The sequence below is a fragment of the Rattus norvegicus genome, chromosome 19, assembly GCF_021556685.1.
Source record: "Rattus norvegicus strain SHRSP/BbbUtx chromosome 19, alternate assembly SHRSP_T2T, whole genome shotgun sequence".
In the NCBI taxonomy this organism is placed as follows: Eukaryota; Metazoa; Chordata; class Mammalia; order Rodentia; family Muridae; genus Rattus; species Rattus norvegicus.
The window spans coordinates 34,405,149-34,427,963 of NC_141552.1; positions in this window are offsets into that span (position 1 = coordinate 34,405,149).

The following is a 22,815-nucleotide window of genomic DNA, read 5'->3' on the forward strand; positions in this document are numbered from 1 at the left end:
CAGATAGCAATTCAACGTCCTTACTAGCCTTCCTCAAAGTGTTGGGCACCATGTATAGTAATAATCGGGCCATATATCTGACCAGGTCTAGTAATATCTGAGGCACTCATCTGGCTGCTGACAGGTATAAGTTAAAATTCAGCCATCAAGAATATAAAGTTGAAGGGGGTTTGGAAGTGTAGACTATGGCCCGTGTGAACTGGCAGGGTTGGAATTTTGCTAAGATATTAAAATTAGTCCACACTCATCTTGAAATAGTTTTTGTTGTTGTTGTTGTTTGTTTGTTTGTTTTGTTTTGTTTTGTTTTTTTTTACTTCAGCCCCATCAAGAAGCCTTCTGCTTCTTGGGCTCAGCTCAATCTTCTAAAGTCCCAGAGCTTGATGCAGTCCAGGAACTAAAGAGTTAATATGTGGCACAGCAGGCCCAGAGTCCTAAGCTGACTGGCATTCATTCTGACTCTATAGCATCCTCATCTCCAAGTATTAAACACTTTGGACAGTACTTCTGGAAGAGGCCAATTTGGATGTCAGAGTGAGCTAAGCCCAAGTAACCACTCAAACTCAGGGCTTTCCAACCTGAGACAAGGTATAGCTTTCATCAACATGTTCTTCCTCGGGTCCCTGTTTTTATTGATGCTGGGACAAATGTCCAATGGAAACAGTCTCTGGGAGGGTTTATTTAGGCTGATGATTATGGATTTTTTTTTTAGAAGAAGGCATGACAGAGAGATTCACGGCTGAGAGAATGGCCCAGTGGTGGCAGTGGGAGCTTGTAGCATGGCTTATTCACAACTTGGCAGATCAGGAAGCTTGGACTGGAGCTAGAAGCAGGTGTCACCTTAAAACCTGCCTCCAGTGACTCGCTTATAATAGCTTGGCCAGTGTTAAAGGTTCTACCATTTAATGTTTTAGAATAAGAACCTGGTGGAGATATTTCCCATCTAAACCATCATATTCTGCCCTGGTCCCTAGGCCAAGTCTTGTGCTCCAACCCCTTACCATCAGGCTCGTTTCCAATTTTCCCAACTGAGAGTGTATGGCCATCTCTTAATGCAAAATGCACATAGTCCGATTTAAGAATTTCTGTTGTTTTAACAAGTCCAACACTGTTCAGAAGCCCAATGTCTCTTCTCATATTAAGGGTAGACTCATAAAACAAAACAAAACAAAAAAAGGCAGCTCTAACTCCTTTGATACATAATGACGAAGTAGTGAAGACTTTCACTTCAGTAGAAGAATTCGGGATGGCATCAAGGAGTGGGATGGTAGCAAGGGACAGGACCGTAACAAAGACTGACTAGAATAAGCAGGACTGAAAGCAAACCCTGTGAACAACAGACCCTGCAGCTCCACGACTGCCCTTCAAGGCTTGTGACATCACATGAGCTTCAGACAGGTCCAAGGAGCCCTGTTCTACAGCCCTTCGTCCTCTGGCCCCCTCTCTCGTGGGTCTTCGCTTGCAGCATTACTTAGCAGACATTTCGAAGTGTTTGAGTCTTTAATATCCTGGGGCATCTCCATCAGACTGAAGGTCCACCCTCGGTACTTCACACCTTGACCTTTCCAAGCCTCTCTTTAGGGAATCTGATCCAGTTACCCATTGCCTTCCCTCATTAGCTTCTGTTCTTGACCCTTGATGTAAGTCTCAGTGACCTTATTACCCTTGTGTTCTGCATCCCTAAAAATCAATTTCACATGGATGATGGCCAAACTCTTCTGCTAGCTCAAGATGCATCCAGCCCCCCTTTTTATTTCAGCTGCAGTGGCTTCTCTGTGTCTGTTTGGCTGAGCCTAGGGAAACATTTCACCAGAGGCCACCTTCAAATAGGGTGTTCCTGCAGTGGCACTCTGTCCAGACCCCATCCCCTGCTTTATTTCCATGCACATTCATCCCTTTTAAATTGTAGATTTCCAGATGAATTTGCACTTTTAGGCCCTGGAGCCTTTGATGTGCTGAGTCTTGCCCTCAAGACTTTTATGTTGTCCTAGTCAAGGTGCATGGCTTATTTAGGCTGGCACTGATCCCTTGACAATCACTGCCACCCATTTTTGCCTCCACGCCTTCCTTGCTGGCAACTTGAACTGTGCTCAAACTCCTTTTCTTGTCAAACTGCACATTTTTTTCATGTCTTCCTACTCTGCCTTCTGCTCCGAATTATTGCTGTAAATCTACTCAAATGCAGTGAGCAATGACCCTGCCACAGCCTGAATTCTATGCTGTCCAAAAATTCCTTTTACAACACAGTTCAGTTCATTCCTTTTGAATTCAGCCTCACTCAGAGTTTTAGGATGTAGCCTGGTCCTTTGCTGGAATATCAGAAGAAGAGTCTCCAGGATGCTTTCCCATCAGGTTCTTGTTCTCCCATGAAATCTCATGGGCCAAAGCTTCACTGTCCATATTTCCATTGGCATGCTGGTTTTCTGAACTCTCCATGGCCTGCCAAGCTCTGTTTCCAGCCTCCTAGGCAGTTGACAGCATACAGTGACAAACTTCAACACAAACCAGTTCCAGGCTCATGAATAACGTGGTTAAGTTTTTCCCAACCATGAGCCCACTTCTCTGCATTAATTTTCTGTTTTGGTTATTTTCTCATAGTCTTGACAAGTTGCCTGGACAAAGCAACTGTGAGGGTTTACCTCACTCAGCTCATGGTTCTAGAAATTTAGTCCATCAGGACAGGGAAGCTATGGAAGGAGAAACAGCTTGATCTGTTTTTAGTAGGAGTTTCCAACACAGCTGTCTACATCTGGGCAGATCAGGAAGCATAGAGAGACAAGGCTAGAACCAGAAGATGGCACAAGCTTCAAGGCCCACTCTTAGCAACTTGCCTCTCCTAAGTAGGCAATCCTAAAGGTTATGTGCCTCTCAAAACAATGTTGCCAGCTAAAGAGTGTAGTGTGTAATTTTATGCTCTACCCGCCTTTAGCTCTGGGAGTGGCCACTCTACCATTTCCCACCTGGCTTCCCTTGAATCCTCAGACAAAAGACACACACAGTTTGTTCCTTTTCAACTTGCCTTAGGACATAATTGCTGGGTACTACTTACTCCTGCCTGGAAAATGTGCCCTCAATAATATTTTTATCTCCACTCCTCCCACCTGCCTTAAACTTCAGTGGCTAGTCCCACCTTGCCCCTGCCAGACACCTGTAGTAGTGGCCATAGGCCCTGGCGTCTCCCAGGACCTCATATGGCTGCTGGCGTCTCCCTCCAAAGCATGATAAGAAACTCCCCCTCTCCTTCCTTGCGTCTCCTTTTCCTTCTGGGACCAGAAGTCCTGCCTGTACTTTCTGCTCAGCCATTAGCCCACAGCTTTCTCTACTGAAAAATCAAAAACCGATTGGGGAACGGGACCTTAGCATCAGAAAACTGAGCCCTACAGGAAACTACTTGTTCAAATCTACAAGCCCATGGGGACATTCCACATCAAAACCATAATACTTAGTGCAACCTTTGGGTCACATCCTAGAATATCCATATTCAACTTCAGTTTGTTTCCAATTCTGAGTGAAGGCTCCTGTCAGTTTATACAGTTTGGTCATTGTTGTGGTAAGTCACTTCACCCTTGTGTCATGGCTTCTCAGATGGAAATACAGTGAACAATGTTTAAAAAAAAAAAAGCTGGGCTCCAGAGTTTTAATTTAATTTTTGTCTGACCACAGTACCCTGCATGGTATATTAATTAATAGTTTTGCCAAATGTTTTGCCACTGGAGAAGGTTAGGCACAGAGCACACACCATCTCTCTCTCAGTTATTCCTTGAAATGTCTGTGAACCTATAATCACCTCGATAATCATTTTGATTAAAAAAACAACAACAACCTAAGCCCAATCCTTTCATCCCATACTGAGCACCTGGTGGAAGTTTGGATGGTTCTTTACGTCTTTAGAGGACAAGGAAGGTAGGGAAAGCCCAAAGTCTCCCACTAAAGGCCAAAAGAACTACTGATAACTACCACACTGTTCTTGAACTAAAGGTCCTACAACCAGACAAAGGAGCCAGAGCTGAAGTCTTACATGTGGTCCCTCTGGGAACCCCCTTTGGGCCTGCAAAGGATATCAGTTGATTTTGTCTGTTCAACTACATTCTCACCTACAATGCTCTTTAACTGCTTCAGCAGTGACTACCAACCATACCGCCCTCCCTGGTGGGCTAAACAAGACATAGGCACAGGACTCACTAAGCCCTATCTCCCTTCCCACAGACAGCTGTCATTGCCTCAAGATCGGCTGTACAAGGGGAGATCAGCAAACCACTGTCTTTCATGGATTTCCTTTTCCTTCAGTCTAGCTGGACAATATTGCTGAGTTACAAGATGCTGAGCCTAGATAAGTCAGTGCTGGCTCTCACACACCTACAAGGAGAGACTCTACCAGTGAATGGCAATGCAGAGACCATGAGATGAGAGAGTAGGGAAAAGGACAGAGAGAGAGAGAAAGCCTCTAAAGGCCTCTCTTTGGCCTCCAGTTATAGGATCTGGGGCATCTTTGCATCTGAGCCAGGTCAGGTTAAATTTCTGTCATCCATCCATGGCTTAGCCCTTTAGGAAGTAGGCCTATGACCTTATGCTGTCATTCTGAACTTGTAACCCTGACTGATTAGCCCCAGTAAAAGCATCAAGTTCCTTCCCCAGGACCCCGTACTAAAAACAACATGTTTCTAACAGAGACAAACTTCAGTCCATGGATGATAAATGGAGTAAGTCTGCAGAAGGGCCATGCTGGGCCACGATGCAGCAGCCTGCTCTCCTGTACACACAGATCCTGAGCTGAGATCTTTGCAGTCCCTCTGCTGAGGCAGCTGCCTCTTCCAAAAGATTAATATTGTTTACATGAGCTATTAGTCTCAATGCAGGGAAAGATGAGCCAGGCAGAGGGAAGGTTTGATGTAAACAGCTCCATCTCTATCTCAGGGTATGAGCTACCACTCTGGAAAGTTCAGGGGCAGCTTGCCAAAGTCCTCCTAAATATCCGGGTGTGTTATGCATGTCTATAACCCTATATTTAGGAGGCTAAAGTTAGAAAGTCACAAGGTCAAGGCCAGCCTGGACTAAATAGCAAGACCCTTCCACAAAGAAAAGGCAATAACCGAAATCTTAGACACTGTGGGAAAGGAGAGCATGGCCAAGGTCATTCCTGTAGGAAGCCGGGCTGATGAGCGTGAAGAACAGATATAACGTAATGACGTTAAAGCACATTTATGGAACCGGAATGACTGTGTCCCACACCTCCACTTGACCAACCTTTGAACATCAGGAGCCAGAGGAGGAGCAGTTGTGTTTCTTGAGCAGACAACCTAACTTCTACGGCCTTTGTACTTCACTTCCCTTCTCAAAGTAAGAATAACAAGAATGCTTAACTGTGGCAGAGTGAGGACCAGATCTGGTGACATGTGTAAACTCCTGACAGAGAGGGCAGGGTTGGTAGACGGCCCCTGTACTGTTACCATCATCAATTAGCATTGATTGCTAACCCAGGCTATAGCGAAGATGCCAGAATAGCCGTGGAGGAGGCCAGAACTCACAACTCAATGGGAATCTGGGCCAAATGCTTAGCTAGGGTTCCTTGTAAACTTTCTAGAGGAAGTCAAGAGTGAGGGGGACCTTGATGGAGAGGTGGTGGAACTTCTCAGAGCTGAACATCAACAGGCACGAATAGGCAGACTTCGCCTGATGTTCTAACCACTTAGATTCATAGAGCAAGAAATCTGCCCAAGTTCTGGGGTGTGTTAAGCACATGACCTTGGCCTTATGCCTGTGTATGCAACTTGAGCCTGGGAGATCTCAACTTACTGAAGTGGGCAACCTACTCTTTCTTTCCAGAACTTCCAAGTCCAGGAAATCTGACCCCAAGTTTCCTGACCGTGCTTGTTCTTCACAGTTGTCATTACCATTCTGGGCAGCCATAGCACAGCACAACCCTGACCTCAACGCCTGGTATCGAGAAAGGTTTTGACACACACATAAATAACCTGTCTGAGATCGCCCTCATCCCACTTAACCTTGAGCTGTAGCCTCTACAACTGATAGTAAGTGACATACTTGCTGATTTGATACCAACCAGCCATGGTTAATTAACCCGAAGAGGGATTCCACTCAGAGGCCTGCGCCACGGCTGAAATGCTGAATCAGCATATCCAGGACCACTTTTTTGTGGATTCCTCTCTATAGAAATATTTTTTTGTTTTTATTTAAGTATAGGTATTTTTTTTAAGTAAATGGAAAATTTTTATCCTGTTACTGACCTCCTGTCAGCAGCAGCAGGAGGTGGCTTCAAATCTACCTAGAGAAACTACTCATGTCGCATCTGCCCAGAAGAGGCTTTGGCTCAGATTCCTTTCAGCCTGGGAACCCCGGGGAATATTCCGAGCCCTGGAGACAGAAACAATATAAGACGGTCATTTCTCTCTGAAACAACAATTTGTATTTTCATATGTTTGATACACAGCCTAATACTTGAATCAATAGGCCAATGGAGATTCGCCCGGTGCAAGTTTAATAAGGAAAAGAGTTTTGGTTTTTTTTTTTTTTTCTTTTTTAAAGATGTGCAAAGCTAGCAGTATTACCTGCAGGTGTGCTCAGTGGTGGGGGCAGGGCGCGCCGGCTCTGTCTGCTTTCCCCCAGTGTAATGAAGCAGAAGCTGAAGCTGAGTTGATTACAATCATATAGAAATGGGAGCTCCTGGCTGGTTTCCCCCTCACCCTCGCCCCTCCTACCCCTGCCCAATCAATACAATGGGTTTCATCTTCTCTGATGAAAACTCAACTTTTTTTGCAATCTGAGGTTTTCAAATCTGGCCTGGCTTTGCAGCCAGTCAAATGGGCTCCCAAATTGCTGTATAGTTTGGGAATCCAATGCAAAGTCTCGTTGCAGAAGGTGGGTGGCAAATAGATTTACTTTCTATATATATAATGGAAAAGTCTGGCAAGGCTAAGGGTCCAGAGACACAGCTCAGCCAGTTAGGGTCTTGCTCTGGCAGAAGCTATGGTGTGTGTGGCCCTGGCCAGTCCCGGGATTCTGCAGCTGCCTAGATCTTCAAGTTCCGCTTAAGGCAAAGGACCCGGCTTCTTTTTAAAAGAGTAATGAGTTCCGGAAGTTTTCACATCAATTTCTGAACGGAGCAACAGGCTATATTCGCTCGCTAAATATTCCGAGTATCAACTGTGTGCTCAGCACTGTCCTGGGTCCTGGGGGACTCAGTTTCTAGTCTTGTGAGAAGAAGAAGCAGAAAATGAGAAAATAAACACAAAATCACACAATAAAGAGCGACGGGTGAAGTTTCTGAAGGACTGTTAGAGATCAAACTTGTATTTAAGCAAAAAAGGGGGCAGGGCTCCATATAACTGAAGAGACAGCTCCATTATGTAGAGATTTTAGGGGGTCGCGGGGTGGCGGGTGGGGAACCCTTCCAAAGCAGAGGAAACTACAAATACTAAGGCCTGTAAGGTGAAGTGAATTTCGTTAGAAGACTAGAGAAGACAGTGTGTTGGCCCCGAGGGCAGCGAGTATGGGATGAAATGGGTCAAGAATTACTCTTGGAGAGTGTGCTACAGAAGTTCATAGTTTGGAAATAAGACACTGGTAGAAGCAAGTGCTGATTTGTGTTTTGAAGATTGTTCTGGCCATTGTGCATAGGACAGACTGTCTAGAAGATGCTCAGGAAGCCATGTTGTAGCCCAGGCAAGATGGCCAACCACCGAAAGGGGGTGGGGCAGAGAGCTTTGTAAAGTGTATGGATCTAGGACACATGGATCATGTGTCAGTAAAGGGAGAGAAAGAGTGGGTTTCCACTTGGGAGGTTGACTGGCTTGGATGGGTGTCCAACCTTGAGGTAAGGAACGTAGGAAAGGAATCGAGCCCTCTGTTGTTGGATGTTGAATGTTTAAGACTCTTGTGTGACACCCAGCAGAAACATCAGGGGACATTTAGCAGAAGATCCAAGAGCTTGGTGTAGAGCCCTAAGTTCTTGGGAGCCTCTTCCAACAACTATGATCTATGAACCCCTCCTCCATCTGGCCAGCACTCACTTGCTCAACATCCCCCAAGGGCCTGCAGCACCCTATGAGACCTGGGTCAGGGTTCATTCACACGGTAATGTGAACCAGTGTCAAGGTGACTTGCCGTGCAGGTCAGGCTGGTGGGTCCTGGATCTTTGGCATGTGTTAAGAACATCTAAATTCAGTTTCCAGCTAAATGTCATCCCGGTAGGCATGCACACTCCTAGTTTAGTAAGGGGGACACTCAGTCAGCTGCTCCTCAGGGGAAATTGCCAAACTTTGCCACTAAGTGGTAAATCTGGCTGCAAACATCCAGCAGCTTTTAAAGGTACCTTGGAGTCTGCAGCAGGATGGCAATGCCCCTCAAGGGCTTCACTCCTTGCCAGCCCCTAGCCAGCCCCAGCCAGTGTCTCAGGGGAGGGCAATGAGGGCAGAGGTTACTTTCTATCAGAGACAAATTATCTCACATTGCCAAGGATCTGAGAGGTGGCTCTTGGTTAAGATTTATTATCCCCCATGAGACTCTCAGAGCTATACACAATACCCACAAGCTTTATTGATGGACTCTCTTACCTGACCAGAAAAACAAAACAAAACGAGACATTCTTCCTCCTTCCCAGATGAAAAGAGGAAAGTCTGTCCTCAGAATTGCATCTCTGGCTCCCTAGGCAGGCTGGTCTTGTCATCTCCTACCCTCCCAGTCAGCTGCTTGCTGCTCCACCCCCAGCCTGCCTCTAATCCTCTCCTCCTGGCTGTCAGGCCTCTCAGCTCTCTCCAGTCACCAGAGCTTTAATTTGGGCTAATCTTCACTCCTGACTCAGGTGGGTGTGGTGATGATAAATCAAAATGAGGGCACAAGCTGTCAGTAATGAAACAGGAGAGCCTTGACAGGCTAATCAACTTTATTAGCCTTGAGTCTTAGGCGAGTCTCCAGCAGCTTTCCCCCTTCTTCTGTGCTTCGCTGAGGTCTTTACATATCCCCAGCAAAGGGGATAGATGCTGCCATACTGGGATAGACAAGCTGGGTGGCCCAGAGCTCGGCCATTAGGCTCTGGTGGGGGTAGATAGAAGGCAGAGACTTTCTGCCACACACAATCTGAGGGTCTGCTCTGTAGGCAGTTCAAGGTTGGGGGTGGGGAGAAGGAGACAGGTTAGAAAAGAGAGGGAGAGGGAGAGAAAGAGGGAGAGGAAGGCTAGGGTGGGTGGAGGGGGAGGAGAGGGCCATTGCTTGCTTCCTTGTGACATCATAGCTCTTGCTTCTAGACTTGGCTGGCAAGCCCCTGGCCACACTATGCACCCTGGAGTCTCAGTCCTGTGTTCTCAGACCTGTCTTTCTTTTTCTCTAGAAGCAGGACTCTGCTTCTGGCAGCCAAAGCAGTGTGGACTTTAAAAGTTCTAGGCTATGCCGTTTTATAATCGACACGTGCCACTCTGTCTGCAATCAGAATTTTCCCTGTACCTCACCAAAGAGCCCTTTCCATTTTCTCTGAAGGAAACTGGCATCTTAAGAGCACTGCCCTGGGAAGAGGCCACCAAGGTTATGAACACTAACTCAAACATTATGCTAATTTTTATGACTTTCATAGTTTCTCACCTTTTAAAGTTTTCTTATTTGCCGCCTTCTTCTTCTTCTTCTCCTCCTCCTCCTTCTCCTCCTCTTCCTCCTTCTCTTCCTCCTCCTCCTCCCTCTCCTCCTCCCCCCTCCTCCTCCTTCTTCTCCTCTCCTCCTCCCCTTCCTCCCCCCTTCTCCCCCTCCTCTCTCTTCCTCTGTTAAACTCACTCTGCCTTAGTTTATAACTGTGTAACAGTGACCAATGAGCTGACAAAAACATCTTAGGATTTATTCTGGCTCAAGGTCTCAAAGGGTTTTAGGGCAAAACATCCAAGTTCCTGGAGGAAGGAGTGTGTGGTAGAGGCTGTTCTGCTGGTATCACCATAGGTTAGAGAGCAGAGGACTGTGGGACCCAGAGGCCTACCTTGTGATGCCCGTCTACCAGCCACATCTCACACCTTCTTAAAGGCCCCAAAGGCTGGGACCACTGTTCAAACAGGAGCCTGTGGCAGACACTTCAGGCTCAAGCATAACTTGTAGGCCTAACTGGAGATGGTTGCTGTTTTGAGAGGATTCTAGTTGTCTCTGCTTCCCCAACAGAGCCCATCTACACGTTGGTTCACAGCTAGGCCATAGACAGAGGAGGGGCACTGGGGAAGGAGCAGACAGCTGCAGCACCCGGTGGTAGCCTGGGCTAAAAGTTTGACTCTGGCCAAACAATGAGTCCTGATTTGCACACAGGAGCCGCTCTGCCCTCTCTGCAGAACTGCAGAACTGACTCTCTCCGTTCCCGCCGGTCCTCAGTTTGGGCTGCAGCCAAATGAGCTCCCTGCACTTTCTTTGTTTATCAGCTGTATTACCAAGATGGCAAGAGCCACCCACTCAATAAAGCAAAGCAAACTCCCACAAACTCACGAACAGCTCTGCGTGTCCGGGGCTCTGATTTTATTTCCTAATTAACAAGTCGTTCGCAGCCAGTCCGATGATTTGCTTGTCATCTTATTTGGATTTGTGGGCAAACAAATCATCCCCAGGCTTTGGGCAATGGCTCCACTGAGGGGAGGAGGGAGACCTGGGATGTTCTCATCTTTTCTCCCTGCTCTCCTTGCCTCTCGACAGGAAGCTAACGGGCTTGAAGGGCTGTCTGTGTTTGAGCTGTCAAGGCCAGGGTGGCTGGGATAGGCCTGGGAAGGACCGTGTATCTGCAACTCTTCAGCTGCCATTTCCTGTTCTGTGGGTCGGTGCCAAGTCTCTGGGTGCTGAGGACATAGCGGCAGACTCTCTGTAACTGGATCAGGTATCATAGCCTACCCTTCTTGTAGCATTGTGATGACTCAGTGATGAAACTCCAGATCTACTGGAGAGAAGGAGGAGTGGCCAGAAGGCAATGAGACATTTCCCTCCCATCCAAACAATTGCGGTCTCCAGGTTTATCTTTGGGCAAGCTGTACTCACAGCTGGGTCTCTCTCGCCACCCCTAAGAAGAAGCATGAGGGCCTGCCAGGACAGGTCCTCACTCCAAACATGTGTTCTGAGAACTCTGCTTAGTCTAGTCTTGTGTTATCTGGACTAGCTATCTACTTACAAAATAGGGAGAACCCAGGCTTTTTGGGAAACAGAAGATCTGATGCCCCTGGGTCCACACTCTTGATATGATAGCCAGGAACTGCAGCTAGGTGTGACCAGAGAAGAGGAGTAGGTGCCCTCCAGTTCACCACAGCCCTGTAAATTATTTGTGAAACCTGTGACAGTTGTTGGTCTCTCTTAGATGCTGGTATGTATCTCGTTTAGTGTGTGGTAGCTCTCATCAGTTTGTCCCTGCAGAACCTTGCCAGCCCATTCTGTGGGGATTTGAGGAGTACTCTTGTACCTCTGCTAAGCACTGAGGAGTGCACAGGCAGGGTGTTGAAAACATGGTCTGTAACTCCAGCTTCAGGTCCAGGCCTGATAGGATGGGCTGGGTGAGAATTAGTGACATCAGATGGAGCCTGTCTACCTTGGGGGGCAGGGGAAGTGGGAGGAGACGAGGTGAAGGCAGTGTTCCTACACAACCAGCTTGGGTTCCTTGGTGACTTCCTGTCACAACTTTGAGTCCATAACCTGGGAGAACAGTATTATTTCCAGATGTTCACAGATGTCTGTGCTTTTCTGTTGGTTCAATTTTCAACATTCAGAACAGATCCAACCATCATTTTAAAGCTTGGCATCATCCCTTCTGGATGCATGAACTGCTTAGCCATGGTCACTGGTCCTGTGCCTTAGGAAACAGCCCTGGTTCATGGCCAAGGAAGTTAGAGACGGACTGGGTTGAAGACACAGCAAAGGTCATTGGATCTCTGCAGCTCTTAATCCACGTATCCCATGCGTTAGTGCCAGCCAGTACTGATGTCAAGAGCATGTCCTGTATCCTGGCCATCCTATGGTCCAGCTGGCATCCTACCTTTGACCTTGTATTGCTGGGAAATGTATGGAGCAGAAATACCCCTTGTTTTCTTACCCACCAGAACTGGGATTGTTTTCCTGAAGCTTGTGGCTAAGCCCCTTCTATGAGCAACCCTATATCCTTGTGCATGATCTTAAAATTATAGACCACTGATTTCCGCATGAATATGAGACCAGTTATCTCTACCTGTACCTTGGGACTGGCCAGAGTCATTTTGAATAGCAGCCTTCCAAGACAGCGTGATGTAGCTGACTCTAACAGATTGGAATGTGCAATTTGGGCCTGGGTCTGTAGATCTAACAGCACAGACTACACGCTGAGAACAAGTCTCTGCTCTCCTTTGGGACTCTACACCAAAGATCTGAAGCCTGTTCACAAAGGCTTGAGTTTGGATATGACTGATGGGTACAGCTGGCTGCAAGGGCATACAGGGAGCTCACCACATCTCACAGGCAAGCTTGATGCTTCTCTTGCAGTGAGAGCCACACCCTAGTTAACAGCAATAAATCTCCAACTTCCGTGGCAGACTGTTGGCTTGCTTCCCTTGGCTTTGGCATAAAAAGGAAATGTAAACCCAACACAATCTGGAGTTCAAGGAATTTGTCAGACTCAAAGGCTGGGAATCTTCAAACTAGACATGACCAGGAGCCAGACCCTGATGAATACCACAGGTCACTCAGCTCCTGGAAGGCATAGACCTGGGTCACCTTTAACCTGTCCTACTGAACCATTCTTCACTCCTGATCATGTGTTTCCATATCCATTTAGGTGTGTGGCAGCCCATATTACTAAGCTCTCATATCACCCTGAGCTGTCCTCCTCAAGGCCTCAGACACCAGGTCTTTTCTCTCTTAACTCCACATCCAGATGACTGGTCCCCTTTATAAGACATAGACTCACACCCAGGTGGTGGCTACACTGGATTATGTAGTGTTTACTATATAGAAAGCCATGCTCTCTCCATTGTTTCCTACCCTTCCCACAGAATGCAAACCTAGTAGCATTTCCAGACAGACTGAAGTAAGGTAAGATGGGGAGGTCTCAAGACGGGGACTGGAAGGGACAACAATGGCCACAAAAGCTAGAGCTCTCACCCACTGTGCTACCCTGAGCAGGTTCTGGATGTATTCTTTTGCATTTGTCTTTATGGTTGTTGTTTGTTCTCTTTGTTTTGATCGTGATTGGTTCTCACTAGGTAACCCAGACTGGTCCCAAGCTCACTGTGTTCCTGACTCTGTCTCCCAACACTGAGATTCCAGAGGTATACCACCACAGGGCATGGAGCATCCTGCTGAATGAGTGAAAAAAAAATGAATGAGTGAAGGCAGAGAGTCCCACGACAGCATAGTAGGACTACTGGTCAATGGCTTGCGGTTGGGGTGAGGGGATACAGCACCAAGCATCAGGACCCAAAGATCCCCATGAGCTCTTGTACTTGGTCCCAGTTAGTGGCACGATTCGGGGAGGTGATGGAACCTTTAGGAAGTACAGCCTTACTGAAGGAAGTACATCACTGGGGGCAGGCTCTGTGGGCTTATAGCCTTGCCTTACTTCCTGTTCTCTTGCTGCTTCCTGTAGGGAGGGAAAATGTGACCTCTCAGCTTCCTGCTCCTGCGGTGAGCGTGTCTTTCCTGTGATTGTAGACTCTCTAGCTCTCTGGGACTGTAAACTAAAATAAACTCTTTATTCTTTGAATGGCTTTTGCTCATGGAATTTCATCTCAGCCACAGAAAAGCAGGTAGTACAGATCCGGAAGTCCCCGTTGCTTCTTCAACACTCTCCTTTCCACACGTCTGTCATTCCTTCTGTGCTTCCTTCTTACCAGGGCCCTCCCTACAGCATAACCTCCCTTTGATATTCATACCCTTTTGTGTGTCCTCCATTTCTGGTGTTCTAGTTCCGATGTGCCCATTGTGTCCTATGCCTTCTCTTTCACAGGCCTCCCCTTCAAAGTGCGCTCCCTTCACAGTGCCCCCTTGCCTGCATCCTTTCTTTTTATGCCTTTTCATCCATGTTGTCATTGTCCCCTTTTCCTACATCCTCCACTGGCCATTCTCCTCTTCCCTTCGGCTTTCCTCACTGAGTCCCTCCCTTCCATCCCTGTGTTCTCCTCCATGCGTCATCCTCCCGTGGTGCAGACTTTTGCCTTAATGTACCACCTCCCTCCTCACTTCCTGTGGTCCAGGTGGGAACGATGCTCATGATGCAAACGGCCACTGGCATCTCTTGCCTTATGAGAGCAGGGGCCCCGAGGGTACAACAGCCACTCTATCTAATGAATTTGCACACCCTTGTTTCTTCACTCAACAGAACAGCCAGGTTTTGCCTCCTCCAAGCTTGAGGAGAATTCCAGTGAGCAACCCCACATCCTATCACACCTTTTACAATTTATGTAGCTACTGTCATTGTCAGTCAGATATTCCTAAGTCACTCATAATTCAAAGTCAACCAATTAAGTTGCAGAAAGTTTTCTGGATATCTCCCCAGAAACTGTAGCTTGTCCTATGGTCATTGTGTATTGAATCTGCCTGGTCTTTGAGACCAGGAGACCCTGGACACCAATAGGTCTGTCCCAGAGTGCTATTCACACACGCTGAGTCATTGGGAGCTTCCTTCTGGGTGTTTGTAGTCTCCTACCTGCCTGGACCCTTTCCCCTGGTAGTGGGGCTAGGACACAGCAGCAGTGCTGTAGGACAGAAATTCCCCCCCGAGCAGGAGAACAATTAAAAGTTTGCTCTACTGCCGTTAAAAGTTGACAGGTAGGGATCTGGCACTGCATGACAGATCTCCCCTGGAAATTCTTTCTCTGGCTCTCTCACTGTCAAGTAGAACCCTCCCACAGCATTGTTAGACAGCCTTTCAGAGGCGTGTGTTGCTTCCTTGTCCCACTCTGAGCAGTTCTGAAGTCTCATTTGAGAGACTGAGGAAGACAGAGACAAAGAAGAGACTCGAGGATGGGAATCAGAGATGAGCAAGGGACGACACGAAGGGGTAGTGTCAGGCCAGGTCCTTCCTGAGGATGCTGGGCTGGGAAGATGCTGGGGAATGATGGTTCACCTAATGAGCTGAAGTCGTTCGAGATGGAGAATGGGGAAAGTGTGTGCACACCGAGTCTGGACATCCAGAGCCAGAGGCATGGCCAGCCCTTTGTGGGCCAGGTCACATGGGATCAGTGTTACAGCACAAGGCAGAGGGGACAAAACTGATCACCCCACTCCAGGTCCCAAGTCAGACAGAGGCTGGCAGGAGCAATTAGTACATGTTCCTCTTTTTCCTCCAGTGCCAGCCCCAGGTATCTCTCCCTAGCAGGTTGAGTCTGGAGAGAGAATCTCTTGGGTACTGTATGGAAGCATCATCTGTCAATAAAAAAGCTGTTGGCCTATGAGCTGAGGGAAGAAATAGGCGGGAGTTCTGGTGGGGAGAGAGGATTCTGGGATGGTGTCAGTCTTGGGAAAGATTTGCCCTGACCTCTGAAGAGAAAGATGTATGAGGAAAAGGTAACCAGCCATGTGGCAGAATTCAGACTAGTTTAAACAGGACAATTGAGTTATGGGCTAGAACGGATGAGCCAAAGCTTGTGTCCTAGGCATTTATTCATAAATAATACATCTCAGAGTTGTTACTTCGGGAACATGGTGGGAAAGCCTGTGGTTAAATGACTCACCTGTTTGCTCTTCCCCTACCACAGTTGCCGTTGCCTCTGATCTTCCCTTTATCTGCAGGCCTCTCAACTTCTCACAGTGGTCCCCTGCCTCAGCACTCCCCCCTGGCCTGACTTCTCAGTCTCTAGAGCTCAGGTCTAGTTCTCAAGAGAGGACTAGATGGACTAGCAGCTCTCCAGCACTGTGGAAGCCCTAATTGGGGCATGGAAACCACACTTCTCTGTGGTTCCCAGAACTCACTAGAAAATTCTCCAGGGGCAATGGGGGCTGTGTGATGGAGCAAACTATCAGCCCCACAATGACTTCTGAAGGTTCCATCTAGGGAAAATCTCTTGGGGACACTAAGAACCTGGGAGTAGCAATTAGTGACTGTTTAACAAAAGTGCTTTGAAAATCAATGGGGGCCGAGCTTCTGAGGTATCCAGGGGCCCAAATCTGTCACATTGGTCCTCAGAGAATCTGCATCCCATGGGCCCAGAAACAGGGTATCTCCAGGATGGAGGGCTAAGACTGGAGCTGGACCTCTATCCTGACAAACTGTACACTGTCTCTACAACAGGGAGATGATAACACTGGCTGTGTGGAAACTGGGGGTGAGAAGGGAAGCAGAGCATTATGGGGGTTGGGCTCAGTGTTCACCTATAAGGATGCTTCTCTGCTTAGCCCTTGGAAGATAATTCTTGGCCAGATTAAGATGGTTTTTAAGATTAAAATCATTTTCCAAAATGATGATATCTGTTAAGGTGGTGACTATCCTATGACCAGCCCCTCCTCCCAGAGGGACTAATCTGAGCAGAGCAAGGAGAAGCTTTGGAAAACAGCAGACTTGCCATTCAGCAGACCTTTCAGTCAGCTCCCTCCCCTCCATCCACCTTTATTTTAATGGCGTCTGGTTTATGTGGGCCATGCTGGCTCAAACTTATCATCCTCCTGTCTCAGGCTCCCAGTGCTGGGATCATGTCCCTACACCATTATGCCTGACTGAATCTTCCTAGACACAGACACTGAACTTTCGACATTTGCACTTCCCCACTGCCCTTATTCTTGTACAGGAGAAATGCATGTGTGCGTTTGTTTATTCTGCGGTGATTGGGATGGAAGGCAAATACTCTGCCACCCTCAGACCCTGTCCACTTGTTCTCATGCACAAATCCCTCCAGGCTAGGAGCCCAGGAAAGGGGCTGTGACCAGGGAGATAACAGTACTCATGCCTGCTGGGCTAAAGGCAGGTGAGTATGGAGAAGAAGTACTGTCAGCAAAACAGGCTGCTCGAAGTGAGAGAACTTTCTAGAAGCTGTCAGCATCACGTGTGTGTGTGTGTGTGTGTGTGAGAGAGAGAGAGAGAGAGAGAGAGAGAGAGAGAGAGAGAGAGAGAGAGAGAGCGAGCGCAGGGGGAGGGAGAGGGCCCCAGCAGAATCATAGGCCCTGGTTATGGAGGATGATCCTTACATGTTTTTACTTTGGTTTTTAATCAAAAAGATTATATTTGTTAATTTCATTATATATGTGTGTGTGTGTGTGTGTGTGTGTGTGTGTGTGTGTGTGTGTGTGTGTGTATACATATATATAGTCTAGGATCTATTTATATTTCACAACATATAAACTGAATTCGATCCTTTTCACCTCGTTGTCCTTCACGGTTCCTCTTCCTCTCTCACTGAAACCTTTCATTTCCCTAACAACCCCCTCCTACTCTGATGTCACATTTTTATCTTTTGACCCTCTGGGTTTAACCATGGTTGCTGGCATTAGCATGGACGGGAGGTTATTAACTGGCAACGTCTCAGTGGCTACACAGCTGAAGAAAGTTAACACTCTTCCTCCAGCACCTGTTAACTACCCATAGTTCCCCAGTGAGGGGTGGAGCCTCATGAGCCCCTCCCCCTTGCAGGCCACGGACTTAGTAAGTCTATGAATGCAGTGGCCTCACCCAGAAGACACTGTTTCATATGACTACTCTACAAATTCTGGCCCTATCAATTCCTTCCATCTCCTGAGATGTCCCCTGGACTTTGGAAGGGGTGACATAGATGTCCCCCTGGGGGCCCTGCACTCCACGGCCACTGCTCACACACTGGATCCTGGAATCTTTACTCTTGACCCCAGTCTGTCCAAAGCCATCGCTTCTGGAAAGCCTCTTACCCCTTCCCTCGCTTCCTCTTATGCTCAGAGCATCCTCTCATTCCCTCCCCACCTTTCCTATCCTTTTGTTCACTGAGTCACAAGCTTTAAGAGCAGATCCTCACTGTGCCAATGGGAAAAGTGAGCAGGTAAAGAGGCTGGGAATAAATGCGGCAAAGAGGGGAAAAAATCTGCGGTTCCTAGTTGGTCCCCAACTCCAGGTTTTTACCCTGCTTTTGCAGCTACCCTGGGTGAGCCGTGTTTCCTTGGATTAGGGGCTCTCAGCCTTTGGTATATGCTTTAAGGCACACTGGAAGATTTCTCGGGCAGGGGATACGGCCAGTGTTAGCCAAACTTAGTTGGATTTCTTTCTTCCATGACCATCTTGCAAATTGATGTTCACTGAAACTGGCGTGACACGTGACATTCCTGAGCCAGGCTGAGGAGCCAGCTGGTCCCCTTCTGAACTGTCTACGCAGGAGGAACATTGCTGCAGCACCACCAGACTGGCCCACTCTTCTGGAAGCTCGAGAAAATCCGGGAGGGGTGGGGAGTGGGGGGTGGGAGTGAGATAGCACGGAGCAGATTCAAAGTAACAAAATGCTTGCCGTCACCTTTGTTTCATTCCAAAGCTCCACATTTAATGAAATATTTCGGGATGGGAGGGGACAAGCAAGAAGCAATGTTTGTCTTCCCTGCCACACTTCAGCCCAGAGCAAATTAAGCCAGCAGTTTCTAGACAGGAGACATGATGAGCAGCCCAGCAAGCTCTCGGGCTGGCTGTGGTAGACACTGCCCAGCTGCAGTAATAAAACCTGAGCAGGGCCAGCCAGGCTTTGGAACAAATACCTCCTAGCTGTTATTTTCCTGAGGCTGCCATCCACGCACTCTTCCTATTATTTTAATCGGGTGAGGCTGAGAACTGGTATTTTCTCACCTTTGTAATATGAGAAACAAGTTAATTAAAATCAATCCCGACTCTGTTCTCAGACGGCCCGGCTTCAGCTACGACTCCGCCGACAGTGTGTTTGGATAACAGCATGTGCAACGAAGGTGGTTATTCAGAGACACTGGTAATTATATTAATTTAGGAGTCATTATCTAAGCCAAGCAATTAATTACAAGGTGCACAGCCTTCAGATAGCTGGAAGAAACAGGTAGAAATGTCACCTCTTTTTATTCAGGTATAATCTCCCGGAACATTCTAACCCAAACCCTGCCGGTTCCTGTTTCAGTTAGGTTTCTATCCCTGTGATAAACATCCTGACCAGAAGCAACTCTGGGAGAAAAGCATTTGTTTTGCAGGTTGCAATCCATCATCAGAGAAGTCAGAACATCATCTACAGGCAGGAACCTGGAGCAGGAACTGTTGCAGAGACCATGAAGGCATGCTGCTTACTAACTTGCTCCGGTCAGCTTGCTTAGCCTGATTTCTCACACATCCCAGGACCATCTGTCTAGAAGTGGCGCTGCCCACATGGACCACTAATGAAGAAATGCCCTGCAGATTTGCCTACCAGCCAGTCTGTTGTGGGAATTTTCTCAGATGACTCTGGTTATTTCAAGAACAAACCAGCACACCCACTGATGTTTGAATGGCTATCATCCATGACAAACCTGGAGACTTGGAAGGTCCTCCCAAGCCCTAAAGCAGAGATTAGAAGGCTGTTTTTACAATGTTCACTTAAGAGAGTTTTGCTGGACTCCGACTTTTTGCCAGCTGATCATTTGGGTTTTGTTCTGTTTTGTTTTGTTTTGTTTTTTTGACACAGGATTTCTCTGTGTAGCCCTGGCTATCCTGGAACTAGTGCTATAGATGAGGCTGTTCTCTAACTCAGAGATTCGCCTGCCTCGGCTCCTGAGCACAGGGATTTTAAAGAGTGCACACCACCACTGTTTAGAATGAGAACAGGTCATTTGTAAGGAATACTTGCAATATATTTCATGGAATCAAAACGTTTAGTTAATTTTTATCCAACCTCCCCTTTCAGTAACTATTCTGAAACAAAAATGCTTGCCTTCTCCATTTTCCACCACAGGCACACACCGAGAAATTAATGTACATCTCCTGTAAGTACAAAGACAATATGGGGGCACATGCATACGTAAACAGATTTTAAAATGAGAAAGCAAGCGACACGGGGTTCACAGCATACCAGGTCTTGGGAGGAAGAATCAGGAGCGTTGGAGTTTGAGGCCAGCCAGTGCTATGTTGAGAAAAACCTCTAAAAAGTAAGCAAACAAACAAAGAAAAAACAACCACAAAGTCAGTTGAAGACATACTCTGATTTTAAAAAATTCAATACAAAGTGACAGAAGTCTATCTGAGGAGGGGCTTGGGTGTCTCCTTTATCCCACCTGCAGAGTCCTGTCCCAGGCTTTGGGGCTCAACTTGGCTGGCCTTTTTTTCTGGCTAGTTTCAAGGATATCTGATTGGGTGCAGAGCTCTAGGCTCTATTACCCTGAGAGTGCTTTAGGGAAGCTGAAGACCTGTTACCTGGTTCATAATGACCAGCATGCTAAGATTTATGTAGGCCTCTGGCTGGGCTCTGGTTTCAGAGGGGCCCGTAGGATACGTTTGCAGCATGTGGGGAATGTGTCCCACAGGACAGTGAGGACTGGCCAGCCCTCACTGCCCCTGTCTCTTTTAGGTGCTCTTTTGGAGCCAGTTAGACATCCCAGAGACGCTCTGGTTTGAACTACATTGCTGCAGTCAATCTGACCACGGGACAGAAGAGCTAGGCTTCAGGTACAGCTGCTTCCTCTTCCTGCTCTGTGCATTCAGATAACCTATGTGCATCTACTGAAGCCGGAGTTCTACTGTCCTAGGACCAGACCTCCCTCTGAAATATGCTTCAATGTTTCATACTATGCCATGGAAGTTATTCAATGGTGGTATTATATAAAGATACCTCTTCCTTTTTACCAGGATAGCATTCTAACTGCTTGTTATTTTGAGACAAGGTCTAGTAGTCCATACTGGCTTTGAACTCAAGATCCTCTTGCTTTGGTTTTCAGATCGTCTCAGATTATCGATGTGTACCACGACCCTCAACTTAATAGTATCCCAACTATGCTATAGCCACATCATTTCATAAAGATCTCCTTCAGTGGACATACAAGCAGGTCACAAGGCTTGGTCCCCAGAAGTGAAGTGTCTAGGTGCTATGAAAATTGAATTATTCCTCTGTCAAACTTTAGACATTGAAGTCCTAACTCCCAGCCTGCCAGGATATGGACTTCTTTGGAAAGACAGACGTTGTAAACATGATTAGTTAAGATGAAGTTGCTATGGTGGGGTTTACTCTGGTTTTATCAGGTTTTCTTGGTGTCTTTTACAAAAATGGGAAAGAATATGCACTCAGAGTTGTTCGCAGAGAGAATGCTCCACGAAGATAAGAGCTTGCAGGTGCTGAGGTGACATACCAAGATGCCTGAGAAGCTAGGGAGAGGTGGATGTGACTCCTCTGCTCTTCGTGGGAACTATACTTCAAGCACATCATCCAGGGCTCAGAGGCAATAAATGCTAATTTTTTAAAACCTTCCACTGTCTTGCTGTCAGAGCAGATCTAACATGGCATCTGCAGCTAGGCTGGTGTGGAGTACTGCCTGTCTCCCTGATGGCACTGATGGCTTCACAGTCCATCAGATCCCCACACTTTGCCCTCCGGCCAGCAGTGCAAGGAACCTTAGGCTAAGGATGGAGCTCAATGTTGGAGCACTTGTCTAGTTACTGGGTCATTCTCAACATAGGAAAGAAGGAAAAACCACTAGGTTGTCACCTTCTTGGTCCCAGGTAGTCCTGCACCAAGTCTGCCCTCATTTTCCTTCCACCCCTTTGAGCGTCTTAGCAATAGAATCCAGCCTGTTACAGTAAGCACGGTGAACCACCATATAGAGTGTTTGCATTACAGGAACCAAAGAAGGTGGGCAGACGGTGGTTAGAAGGCTCAGAGAATGGGGAACTTATTCCTACTTGGCATAACCTGTAGTAAAGTGGACCCATTGGACACCAGAACCCTCTCTCCTGGTCACTTAGAGGCTCAGTGACCCAGAGCCCTGGGTGGAGTCAAAGTTTATGGGGACCACAATTTTCCTCACCCCTCTGAAATCCACTTTCCTGTCAAGAATGGCTGGCTAATAGCCAGCCTGCTAGACCTTTTTTGAGAGCACACTGTGGTCAGGACTCTGTTAATCTCAACTCAATAAGCAAATGTGAATGGCCCTCTCCACCATGACCCCAGATACCTATTTGCCTAGCATGACTTTTTAAAAAAAAATGAAGAGGAACGACAACAAAGTAAGTTTTATTTAAAGGATAATGACCACCATAACAGGTTTAGTGCAGAATGTCTGGAAGTATGGGCACGTCTGTGATGTGTTTTGAGAGAATGGCAGAGGGATGACCAACACCAGAGTCATGTATAGTGTATTGGAATTGAGAGATGTTATGCATACACTGTTTTGGTCAACTCTAATCCATGAGCCATGAAGCAGTTAGGGTTGGGAGGTTAAACTTAGCCCCAAAGGAAACTTGTCCCCATGTGGATATCCAAGGCTATAGAAACATCAGTGGAAGCTGGTGTGTATGGCAATGATATCTAAGTCAAGGTGGCAGTTGAAGGTTGGAGAACATGGCATTGACTTTACCATTTGCAGTTGGCTTGCTCTTCTGATGAACCATTGGGAAGAGAAACAGTGTAAATCAAGGCCATCTGGTAGCATGTGATCAAGGCTAACACCAATTGCCTTCAGCAATGCAGAGATCCATGGTCTTTGTCATCTGGTCTTTCCCCCCCCCCGACTCCTGTCACCTCCGCTTTCTTCTGTGTCATCACACTTGGGCAGGCTCTTCCTTCTATGGTGGAAAGAAGTTTCCTACAGTCTTATTTATATTTTCCTCTGGGTTATCTCAATGGAAACCGTAATTTATTTTCTCAAAATAACTCAATATATAACTGGCAATAACATTTTATTGAGTCAACCTAGATCATGTACCCAGTTCTGAATCAATCACTATGACCCCAAAGATGGAATTATTCT